The following is a 9,941-nucleotide window of genomic DNA, read 5'->3' as shown; positions in this document are numbered from 1 at the left end:
AAGGTGTGCTACAGGAGTATAAACAACATGCCACAACTAAATTGACTTTAAGTGAAAAGACTACCACGACATACTTTAGAGATTCTACCAGCAAGCATTCATTCTTTTGACGACCTGGCTCCTCTTTATTCAGGTTAAGAGGGCTTCATTGTATTTTGCTATATACACGCAGGATAATGAGGTATTTGTTGGTCTTTACACAGTTTGTTTCCTGCAATATTATAGCCATCTGACAAGCATCAGTAAAAACTGACATAACATGTTGTCAGACTGAACCCTAGGGAGCTGTTAATTATTGTTATAAAAAAGCTGGCTGCCAGCTCTATTTTCTATTGCTTAATCTACAGATTTAAGACTTCACAGTCTCTGCTCTACAGAGAAGACTCCTTGTGACTGACCTGTCAGCTCTGAAGTATTTAAGGATGCATTAAATAGTTTTAGCTGAAGAGCTCTTTGAAAAGAATGTTTCTTATGTGGTCAATTTAATCAAGCTAAGACATAATAAGGAATCCTATTATTTCTACACCAAGAGTAAAACTAGCAACAGAATGTTCCTTAGAATATATCCTTCATGGTAGGTTTACTTGAGTCACATGTAACACATTCATTCCATTGGGGGAAAAGAAAAATATTTTGTTTTTTCAGAGCTCTGTTTGAGAAATCTTACATTTGTGACTCATGCATTTTCACCCATAGTCTAAAGATTCCTAGTCTGTGCCCCGACAACATAGAATTAATACTAAAGTTAGTCCTCTGAAGTACACAGACAATATATAATGAGAAAAATTCTCATTAATCTGGTTGATTCAAAAGAGTTGCTCCATGAATCTATTTCAGTTAGATGAGTGCTAGAACCCAATAAAGATTTCTATCAGAAAGGTGCATTTTTTCCAAATCTTTGTCCCATATCAACCCTCTCCCATTTGCTCTCAGTCTCCCATGGTCCAAGTCATCAGGTTCTGTATTTAACTCCCATCAGAAATTCCACCACATTCTTAAAAATTACCATAAAAATTAATTAATGTCTTCCTCAAATTAACACATTTTCTTTAAGAGTCTTCATTCTGTTAAGTTTTATAAATATATGTATCTATATATAACTACAAATAACTTGCTGTTTGCTTTAAAGCTTCTATTAAGTTTCATTTTTAAGCCAATAGTATAGATAATAGAAAAATTATCTTTTTACTTCAAGATCTATAAGTCATAGCAATTAGTCTTTTTGGAAATAAACAGTGTCTTGGTCATCTTAAGTGAGAATTCTGCTTAAATATTTTTTCTGTGGGTTTGAAAGGTCAGATTACAGATTTATAGTCTCTTATAACCTTCTAAAAAGGAATCACCCTGTGCTTTGGTCTGTGTCTCTGCCAGGATTCTTTCATAGGAAAACTGTGAAGTGGTTTCCATGAATAGAGATGAGGTTTGGAGTGGTTGTGCTTATGCTTGTGCTGCTGGGTATGAGTTCTGTGTCAGAAGAATAAACCAAAGCTGATTGGAAGGGGGCCCAAAACTGCCCATTTGCATTATTATTTCCCCCAAGTAATGAAATAAAATCTCTTTCCTACTATACTTTAATGCTCTCTGCAAGCATGCACAAGTTGAACTCATTTTAGAGTGACTGGTTAGAATCATAAGATATTTATAAAGGGTTTTTTTACAATAATTTGTATTTATTGTATAATAATAATAATTGAGTATAAGATAATGCAAGAATTCTAAATTTTCCCTCAGTATTTATAAAATTTCTATCATTTATTAAATTCACTACTTATTTGAACATTAACAAAATTAACCAATGACACTCTTACGTGCTTATTTGCATCATTAATCTCAGAATTTACAGATTATATCTTATTCTTTTTGACAAGGGGAAGGGAAGGGAAGGGAAGGGAAGGGAAGGGAAGGGAAGGGAAGGGAAGGGAAGGGAAGGGAAGGGAAGGGAAGGGAAGGGAAGGGAAGGGAAGGGAAGGGAAGGGAAGGGAAGGGAAGGGAAGGGAAGGGAAGGGAAGGGAAGGGAAGGGAAGGGAAGGGAAGGCAAGGCAAGGCAAGGCAAGGCAAGGCAAGGCAAGGCAAGGCAAGGGAATAGTTCATGAGTCTTATTACTTTGATTATACATGTGGAAAAGAAAAAGATTTTCAGGTTGAATATTTAATTTCCATTTATGCTACTTAGTCTTCTTGGTGAGTTTTACTGAATGAAAAATATTGTTAATTTTTTCATTTGTTCATTTTTGTTTAATTTCATTAAATTTGTTCATTTTTTTCCTCCAATAGAATGAAAAATGCTAATTCAAAAATTAGAACAGTTCTCTCTCCTTACTTTTCTCTCTTTTTTTTTTTTTTTTCAGAGGGGTAGAAATATTAATTTGGTAGGATACGTAGACTTTGCTTTTACATTTTGCTAGTTTATAAACTGTTCTTGTCACAGGTTTTGAAAGAGATTATCTTATTTGCTTTTGTCCAAGCGTAACACTGAATAAGTGTTAGAAGCTGCTCCCATGTCCAAATCCTAAGCAAAGCTGGGGAAAATTATTAAATTTGGCTTGTACTCCCTGCAGGACAGGATCAGTGTGATCTAGGCCAGACAAAAAAGAAACTAATCCTACAGACTAAGACACAGCTCCAAAAACGCAGGAAGGAGAAGAATTTCAGCATCACAGTAAAGAACTTTGATCCTTAAAATCACTTTGCTGGAAAGAATGAAAACTGCACATGCTAGCAGTTTACTATTCTTATTTTCCAGACATGGAAAGGGTCTAAGTATGGGAAAATCCAGCTCAATTTTACAAATCTGAGCAGAGTCACAGTAAAGCTCAGCAAACACCTCTAGTAAGGTTTCCACTTGTAAATCCACTAAATCCTAGGAATGATAAATATTCTTGTATCTAACTTCCAGCATGTTGGCAGAGTCACATTCAAAGCTGGGCTGCTGGCGTTGCTTTTCAGTGGCAATTTTTCTTGCAACATTCTGGAGGTTGAATGCAGAGCATGAAGAACTTCATTTCATATCCCTCCTTTGTCTCAGTAGGTTCAAAGACATATGTAGCACTTTGAAGGGTGTATTACCATGGTGAATCTAATGTAAGGAAAAGATGGCATCTGTGAGAAGAGACCAGGGATAGAGATACCAGAAAAAGCCAGTTTCAGTTGGCTCAAACCAGAGCCACCACTGTCTAAAACAACCCATTGGTAACACAGATTTTGCCTCTGACAGCATATTTAATAATGGGTATGTTATAACTTAATTAAGAATGATAACATACTCAAGAAAAGCAAGTATGCTAATGCTCTTGGTGTAACTGAGGTCAATGTTCTTTAAGCAAATAAAAATAAGTTTTTATTATTAAGCCAATAACATTATCAACAAATAGTGTGCAGCAGCTATTTGAGAGAGGAGTGAGGAAGATATGAAACTACTAATCAGACATCAAGCTGAATGAAGGAAGGGATAGAGGTGAGTCCACGTGCCATTGCAGCTTATGGAGAAGATCATGGTGAGGGCAGTTGAAGCAGTCCATGAAGGACCATTGTGGAATGTATCCATGCTGCAGCCTGCAGACGATCCAGAGAAGGTTCATGGGCCCTGAGGGAAGATGCAGTCTGTGGAGATCCCCTGCAGGAGCAGACTTCTAATAAGAGCTGTGGACCAAGGAGAAGAGCCCATGCAACAGGTTGTCTGTAACCCACAGGTGACCCACAGTGCAAAACTGCAGCATGGACCTTTCCTGCAGGACTGTACGCCATGGGAAGTACCCGTGCTAGAGAAGTCTTTGGGACTATATCCTGTAGGAGGGACAGATGACTTTTGCCTTTGTATCTATGTGGTTACACTTCACAGATATTAGTATGATCATCAATTTTTATCCTTAAAATGCAAACTCATATACTAAAGATTTTTAACTGATGTAGCTTAGTTTTCTTTAAGAAAATAAAAATACATTTAGTACTTTTAAGCTACTAACGTTATTGAAGAATTCCAAAGCCCATCTTCTGCCCAAAACCAAACCAAAATTAGAAAATATTATGATATTTAGCCAGATATGTACAAATTCACAATAATTTTTTTAGATAAATGGACACTTTTAGACATAGTTTGCCTAGAATAATAAAAAGTATTATAATGTTATGATGGCTTAGTTCTATAGACTTTTCTTTAGCTACAGACCAGTCATTTCCCCTTTTTGAATTCATGTCTACTTGATGGGTTCAGGTCTATCTAACTGGAAGACTTTCTTGCTTTCTCTGCTGTGTATTAAGTTCAAATTTTAATGTCTGCTCATTGCCACAGAAGTTATCAGTATTTAATAATCCTGCAAAAAGGATGTTACTACTATGTAGACAAATACCACCAGGAGTAAATACTAAAAGTGCACAAAATATATATATGAAAGCATATGAAAATCTGTGCAAATGCTAATGCAAATCTGTTCTCCATGTTTGAAAGGGTATGTACTGTAAAAAGAAGTATCTGAAGTCCAAGGTTTCTCACATACAATGTCAGGAAAACTCTTAAGTGGTAGAATTTTAATATTTTTCTTTTCCTAGCATTACTTAGAAGCTCTTCAAATACTTGATTTTTCTTTACCTGCAGTAGTGATTCTGGCATCATGTCAGCTGTTACAGAAAGACTGAAGCATAAACAAAAGACTATGACTTAAAGAAGAGACAGAACCAAATAAGCTCTTTATCTGTTTTGTGATTGTGGAAATGTCCTTGAGCAAACCTTTGAAAGTTTTCTTTAAAAAAATCTCTACTGGAGTGTTCAGTGGGCTTTCTTTTATCTAAGGAATTTAATTGTATGTCGTCAGATTATTTGGAAGAATTTTGGTGTCAGTATAACGATTTTTGTTTAACCACTTTTAATGACTTTTTAGAAGACTGAAATGATACTGGTTTTAAGAAAGAGTGTAGCATGAGGTTGAAAACATTAGCATTGCTTTCATACTTCATGAAATCTAATAAAAGTGTAAGTCAATAAATTTTACATAAATTTCTGTAGCAGTAGCATTTTCTTGCTATTCCAGTTCACACAGTGTAAGACTGTATGTGAAAGCTGTGTGAGAAGAGGTGCTTAACTTACTAAGAGCAAGTATCATGACATTACCATAAACACATTGTCAGAACTTATTTTAAAAGCATCAGCTGGCAACTGTAATTAATTGGGTTTGGACTGCAAAGATTGACTAAATGTGATATATGTGTTATTTTAAGAGCTTTCACTTCCTGAATTTTGATATTTTGCAGCAAAATTGGCTTCTGCTTTACATTGGGACTGTAAAGAAGAGTTTAATGACTAGATGACTGCTTTCTGCTTTTTGGAAGCACTTGTTTGTATAAACTCTGTACAGCAAGATGCATAAATCTGAACACTTCATCTTATTTTAAATACTTATATGTGTATGTATTCAACAGGACTTCTATAATAATGAATCCATGCAGAAACTACTAAACTAAGTGATCATTTTATATAATAAATATATATTAACAAATATTTACTAACCTGATTTTTTTTGTTCTGCTCAAATACTGTGTTTTTTCTTATTTTGTAATATGTTTGGGTTTTGCCATCCCAAGAATTTGCCTTTGGCAAGATGTTATTCCCAGTAGCATTGATGCACCCTATTTGGACCAATAAATATACAAACTACTATGTTCTTGTCACCAACTACTGTCGGGATTTAGGTCTAGAAGGGAAAATGTCAAATAAAACAATGCATGTTGGAGTTATAGTGCAGTGCCTTTCGAGTTTCTTCATCCCTTGTGCTTACATTTTAGTAATTTTAATTAGTGTTGGATGGTAGAAGACTGCTGGTTTGAGATTTGATATCAAGCAATGAATTTTATTTACATGTAAATTGCATCCAGCTATTAACATGTCTGAGTACCTTGCATCAGTTTTAAAATGCCTCATTCATTTTACCTTTTGCAAGTTAGGAATAATTTTTAGGAATTTGTGCATGTTTTACTTAGCTAGCATTTTCACCAGCATCAGCATCACATGGGGTGAAAGAAAATGCACAGTGACCATAAAACTTTCCTAAAGACTGCTGCAATAAGGGAAGTTTGCCTTTGTTTGAAATGTTTTACAAGGACATTAGCATTTTTTCTCTCATGCTTTCCATTTCATAATATGCCCAACACACATAGACACCAGATAGAAGTATATTATAGTATTTAACAGCAATGAAGAAGAGTTTATATATACAAAATTGAGCTATTTATATATAAATGTGTAGTTCACACAGCCTGTATTTGTCCTTCTTGCAAGGAACCTAGTTAGGTTTTCAACAGATTTTTGTAGCAAAACAACTACTGTTATATAAATAGATATAAGTTTCAAAAATAGGACCATTTTAACTTACTTTTCAAATAAGAAAACACTGTTGCTGAAGGGAGTGCATAGCGCTGCTGAAAGGACAGCTTTGTCTTTGGAAGCAGATCATCTGATATTGAGGTCCTGGGAATGTTCCTGGTTGAAAGCCTTAATCTCTGATAAAAATGAAAACAACAACAACAAAAACATCATGAAACAGTCATCTTACACACACTAATGCAGACTTGAATCCTTAGAAATCCTGAGAGTGTAGTTCTGAATTAGTGTTTCTCAAAGCACACACAAACGACTGGTTTGTGCACGTTATTCTCTCCAAGTTCACCATGCCAGCCTTTAGCCACTCTGTTCTGCCTCCTTTGCGGGCACGTCCAAGACTGCCCTGGTAGGAGGCATGTGAAAAAACAATTTTTGGTCTGACTATAACATGTTCTCATTCTTCTCTTTGTCAAAGGCTTTCTAAATACTTGGGCAATTACTCCGAAATGCACTATGCATTTATTCAGGATGCTATTTGCACACATATACATATATTGTCAGCCAAAGCAAGGCTACAAAGCCTGCACACGACCTAAGGCATATGTCTGCTGCACTTGAATATTAACTAGACCTGAGTCAAGCTCAAATTCAAATTCCACAGAAAGGAAAGCTATTGAATAAAAGCAATGAAATATACTTTAATAAAGTTTTACATTCTATGAAATTTTCTGTAAATAGAGTAATTTTGGTTCTCAGATGTTGGAGGCCTGGCTGAGTTAATGCCTTGTGAAGTTTAATCTTCCCTCCATCTTATAGTTCACCTCAGATGGTTATGGTTCATATACTATCACGTTCTTCATTAAATTAAGGCAAACTCTAGAAAGGATTGTGTTCAGATATTGGCATTATAATGGCTGCAAAAATAAAATCTTCACTGTGAAATGGTTCTGAAAGAGAGAAGGGGCTATATATTATCTGCAAGTGTTTGAGCAGAAGCTTATATTTTGGGGAAATCTATTTATAAATCAAGGCCATTGTAGTCCTTAAGTCATATTGACTCTGTTCCGTTGCTTTCTGTATGTCATCTTTTTTTGTTTGTCTGTCTATAAGTTTAATTGCAGATGGTCTATTTTGGGAAAAATAAAAAAGCAAAAATAAAGACTCATAATTTTTTGTTTGTCAATATGTTTAATTGCGGATTGTCTATTTTGGAAAAAAAAAAAAAAAGGCAAAAATAAAGACTCATAATTTTTTGCCAGCTTTTCGGTTTTGTTCATTTGCAATAAAATGAACCTCTTTTCATTCAGGCCTCAGGATACTTAATGAGAATACTTCTGGTAACTGTCTCTCTATGTCCGTCTAATATGAGTGGCAAGAAGACTGTCATCCAAGCACTTGGATATAAGTGACAGCTGTGCATCACTGTGAGCTGATGCATTCCATCAGTCTATCCGAATATGGCATTTGAAAACCAGCATCTCCAGGTATATTCACAACAGCACCTTCTGCTCTCTGTTATTCCAAACAGATATGTGGGCTTACCTGAAGGCACAAAAAATTCCCCAGTTATCAAGAAACTTGACATAGCAAGAACACAAAAGCTCAGGAAGTGAATCTTTTTTTCTCTCTCAATCACAAGCTGAGCAACTGGCTTATGCCCTGGTCCCCTGACAAACTGCCTCTGGCTATGATGGTATTTCTGTTATATCTTCTCAAGGCTCTCTCTGACACTGCTGTGTAGTAACCACTGCAAACAGATATTAACCTTTCCCATATCTTTAAAACTGGTAGACCAAAACATTCTATCTGAGGCTTCTACTGATTCTAATCAAAGTCAAGAGTTTGGCTCTTAAATAGTGAGGGACATTTGGAGCATGCAAGTTTTATGAGGCAAGATGCCAAGACATTCACATCAGGAAAGGTTATTTATTTATTTATTTATTTATTATTTATTTATTTATTTATTTATTTAATAATGATAATAATAATAATAATAATAATAATAATAACTATGTAACTAAAAAAATATTTTTTTTTCCAATTCTGCCTGTCTGATCATTATTATACATCACAGATGTGTAGTTTATCACACATAATCAAGAAAAATGCAATGATGTTCAAGTTAGAGACATATATATTTAACCAGTGAGAATTATTAATTTTCATTTTGGGTTCTGAGTGTATTATGAATAGGACCTGTATTACAGGTGGACAGTCACTTCTTACTTAAATATGATTTAATTACTGAAGAATATTAAGTGAATATCTTTCAAATTCAGTGCATTTTTCAGTAAAAATACTCATCTATGACATTTAATTGGACTTGTCAGCAGCAATATGTCAAATCATCAGTATATGTGAGACCCCTCCATATTTAAGTAATTTTTGCTGAGTGGTCCAACATTTTATGCTAGGGAATACAGAGGTAAATCAAACTGAATGAGGACATGAACATGCATATGCCTTTTGCTAACTCTCCAAGTACACTTCAGGCTTCATTTGAAATTATTTTTCACATCTCAAAAATAATTTCTTTTTATAAGAAAACACAAAAATTGAATTAATTTGTAAAGTAAACATGGAAGCTTCAGAATTTGTCACATAGTGATGAATAAAAATATATAAGAATAAAAATATATAAATATACAACTTACCCTCATGTTCTAGGATCAGATTCTCACTACTGGATACACTGGAATGTCCTAATAACAAAAGTTAGATAATTAGAAAAAAGTGCAGTTCTGAAATCAAATAGCTTTTCAGATGTCTGAAAGTATTTGCAAAGTTTAATTGTAATGTAACTGCTGTGTGCTCTGATTGTACAGCCCAAATCACATATTTAATACTTAAAAAGTTCTGCTGATGAGTAATGTTCAATATGAAAAATTCATTTTTCTTTCAACCATTTATATGACTGAATGCTGTATGAAAAAAGGTAGTTACATTCCTGTTCATATCATACAAGTAAAAATACATAACTATATTAAAGTAAGATTCTGTAAAGTACTTCACTGGCCTGGCAGATACCACAGTTGCAGCAGTCTGTCCAGATAGTAATTGTGTTCTCCATTATAAACCAGAGTAGAAACCTGGAGACAGAGTTTATTTCCTTGTTACTATTATGTTAGTGATGCCAGGTTGGTTCTCTCTCTATTTAAATTTTCTAAATTATGTATTTTCCATCCTGGGCCATTAACACAATATATCAGTGTAGATATCTGTCATAGTGACCATGAGAAACATTTAGCTAGAAAACTCCAGGTAAAACTATTTGTTTGGATTAATATATTTGGATCTCAAGTATAGTGATAGAACTTAGTCTTTCTAATTTCCACTAAATTAAAAAATCCATGTAAATTGAAATATCAAATAATAGTGTTTACAAGATAAACTGATGCAGATTCTTGCTTTACTTTATCACATGCCTTTTCACCATGTCATGTTGTGACTGTAGGAGGAAAAGGCAAAGTGTGCTTCCCCAAACAACACCCTTTCATTTTAAAAACAAAAATTAGCTTTTGTATTTGATGTAAAAGCTCAGTCTAACATAATAGCTGGTCACGCTCATCACTGGGGGAATTATATCTATTTTTGGCACACTGAGTGCTAGAAAATGGGAAACATAGTATCCA

General features: G+C 34.5%; 1 long non-coding RNA gene across 1 annotated transcript; it reads right to left on the bottom strand.

Moving 5' to 3' along the window:
• Positions 1–3,013: 3,013 nt before the first annotated feature.
• LOC110484798 (uncharacterized) lies at positions 3,014–8,977 on the bottom strand. Its single transcript, XR_002467820.3, has 3 exons — positions 8,964–8,977; positions 6,362–6,488; positions 3,014–3,098 (listed from the first exon to the last, which is right to left on the bottom strand). It is a non-coding gene; the product is annotated as an uncharacterized LOC110484798 (long non-coding RNA).
• Between the last annotated feature and the right edge of the window lie 964 nt (positions 8,978–9,941).

The sequence above is a fragment of the Lonchura striata genome, chromosome 1 (genome assembly GCF_046129695.1).
Source record: "Lonchura striata isolate bLonStr1 chromosome 1, bLonStr1.mat, whole genome shotgun sequence".
NCBI classification, from domain to species: Eukaryota; Metazoa; Chordata; class Aves; order Passeriformes; family Estrildidae; genus Lonchura; species Lonchura striata.
This window is presented reverse-complemented; position numbering and strand designations above follow the sequence as displayed.